The sequence below is a fragment of the Vombatus ursinus genome, unplaced genomic scaffold, assembly GCF_900497805.2.
Source record: "Vombatus ursinus unplaced genomic scaffold, bare-nosed wombat genome assembly UNPS02014808.1, whole genome shotgun sequence".
Lineage (NCBI taxonomy): Eukaryota > Metazoa > Chordata > Mammalia > Diprotodontia > Vombatidae > Vombatus > Vombatus ursinus.
Window position 1 is genome coordinate 4,009,851 of NW_020954586.1, and position 2,507 is coordinate 4,012,357.

General features: G+C 56.2%; 1 long non-coding RNA gene across 1 annotated transcript in view; it reads left to right on the forward strand.

Moving 5' to 3' along the window:
- LOC114052683 overlaps positions 1 to 1,618 on the forward strand; it is a 4,191-nt gene extending 2,573 nt beyond the window's left edge. The window contains exons 3-4 of the long non-coding RNA XR_003570300.1: positions 1,071 to 1,188; positions 1,309 to 1,618. This is a non-coding gene — a long non-coding RNA (uncharacterized LOC114052683). The remainder of the gene's footprint in view (positions 1 to 1,070; positions 1,189 to 1,308) is intronic.
- The last annotated feature ends 889 nt before the right edge of the window (positions 1,619 to 2,507 follow it).

Here is a 2,507-nt window from a genome sequence, read left to right on the forward strand (position 1 = left end):
TCTCTGTTTTTCTGTCTCTGTCTCTGTGTGCCTTGTCTCTTTCTGGGTCTTACTGTCTCTGCCACTTTCTCTCTCTGTATCTATGTCTCTGTGTGTCTCCCTTTCACTGCATGTCTGTCTGTCTGTCTCTCCCCTCTCCTTCCACTCCAAACCAAAGGCTCAAACACAGCCCCGAAATGACCAGAAGGGGGAGCTTCAGCACCGAGGAATCTCTCCAACTTCTCCATCCTCCCCTGCTCATCCCTCCGCCTCCCTCCTTCCATTGCCCTCCACACACACTCAGACAGTAGCCCAGCCCCCAGCCCCTGCAGCAAAATGGTGGGGGGAGATCTGAGGGCCTCTACCCTTCCTTGGGGAAGTGATAAGGGGATCCCCACCATCCCCGGCTTGTCATCTGCAATGTGCCAGTGTTCGCAGCGGGTGGGGGGGACACCAACACCCAAGAAAAACAGGCAAATCCGGGAAAAGAGACCCCGGCCCCTCCCCCTTCCTCCCCTCCCCCTTCCAATGTCTTCCAGGTCACTGGCATCTCTTGTGAGCCCCTGTCCAGAGGACAAAACCTCAGGGCTTCTTTCAGCCCCACTCCCACCACCACCTCCCAGGACCCCCAGAGCTCCTCCTTAGAGCTGGAAGGGACCTCAGAGGTCAGCTGGGCCAACCCGTTTATTCTACTAAATAAACTGAGGCCCATAGGATCACAGAATCCTAGATTTAGCCCCAGAAGGGACCTAGGAAACTGTCTAGTCCAAAGCCCTCATTTTACGGAGGAAACTGAGGGGAGGTGGGGGTGGGGAAAATGACTTGCCCAAGGTCACTGGGCTCTTCAGCGTCAGAGGCAGGGTTTGGACCCTGGTTCTCTGGCTTCACCACAGCCAGGTCCTGGCTGCCCAAGCTTCCCAAAGATTGGAGACCTCCCTTCATCTCTCAGGACCCTCTGGCCTCCCCCTCTCCAAACTCTTGTTCCTGCATGCGCTGTATGACGACCTACAGACGCATGGGAGCCCTCGTGAGCAGCAGGGTAATTGAGAAGTCCCCCTCTTCTCTCTCTCCTTCTCTTCCTTCTCTTCCAGATAATCCCCCTTTTCTTACGAGGTGCCAGTGGCGACAGACAGGGAGAAAGAAAGAAAAATTCAATTCAACACGACCAGCCGTTATTGAGCCCCGATTCTGCGCCAGGCGTGACGTTAGGTGCCAGTCCCTGCCCTCAAGAAGCTTCTGCTCTGATCGAGGAGGGGGAGAGAAAGAATCATAGATTTAGAGTCAGAAGGGACCTCAGAGGTCAGCAGTGCCAACCCTCTCATTTTACAGATGAGGAAACTGAGGCCCAGAAGGAAAAGGCTTGCTGAGGGTCACCCAGATGGTAAACAGAGGAGTTGGGGTTGGAACCCAGCCTTGTTCCAAGACGAGCACTCTATCCACGGCCCCCAGGGAGAACTGATGAAGGACGAAGGAAAGGAAGCAGCCCGTGGGAAGGCCAGGCTAGGGCCCCAAACTGAGTCTGGGCTGTCTAGCTTGTGAACGGGGGAGAGGTGGAGAGAGAGACAGCATGGGGGTGGACTGGTGTGACCTGGAATCCTCAAGGTGGGTGCAATGGGTATGTTATCAGGCTAACTTGGGCTCCAAGAGAACTTGGGTTCAAATCCTGGTTTCACTGTTTGCCAGCAAGTTCCTTAAACCTCTCTGAGAGGGAGGGTGGTTAGAGTGGAAAACTGGCCAGACCTAGAATGGGGCAGATGCCCGTCAGCTGTGTGTCCACAGGCAAAGGGGCTAGCCTCTCTGGGCTTCAGTAAGCCGGGGTTGGGGTTGGGTGAGATACCTGCCAAGGTCCCTTCCAGCTTTTAATCTTTGAGTGTGCGCACTTGGGGTGGGGGCCAAGATGGAAAAGGAAGAAAAAGGAAAAGAGAATGCCTGGGGTCCCGGCTTAGGCCCTGGGAACAAAGAGGTCAACAGTCCTACCCAGAGAAGATTCAAAAGCAAAGGGGATACTCTGATTGGTGGCTGCCCTTCAGGCTCACATCTGGCCCACCCTCCCTGGCCTGGTCAGCCCATGGCCTGGCTGGCCATGGATGGAGCCAAAGTCCCTCCCGGAAGTCAGGGAAATTCAGGGGGAGATGCTTGCCTTGGGCCTTCTGAGAGCGGCCCCAGAGCTGGACAGGCCTCCTGGGGGTCCCCTCACCCTCCAGGAATGCAGCGGAGCCTGCCTCTGGTGTCCCCTCTAGCTCTGGGCCATCAGGGGAACCTTAAGGCTTGGACGAATTGAAGGATGAGATGTGTTCTCATTGGCCAGCATGGGGGCGGTCTAGGGCGCTCTGCCCCAAGGCAGGGGGCTGGACTAATTTACTTCCCCAGTCCCCTGGTGCTCCCAAGTGCCCAAGACTTCCGGCCAGGAGCCTAGGCCTGAACCCCCTTAATTCTCAGGAGATCCGGTCGTCCAAGGCCTCTCTTGTTTCTTCCTCCATTATCCGCTGCCTCCTTCTCCCTCTCCTCCCTCCTCCTCTTCTTTCTCT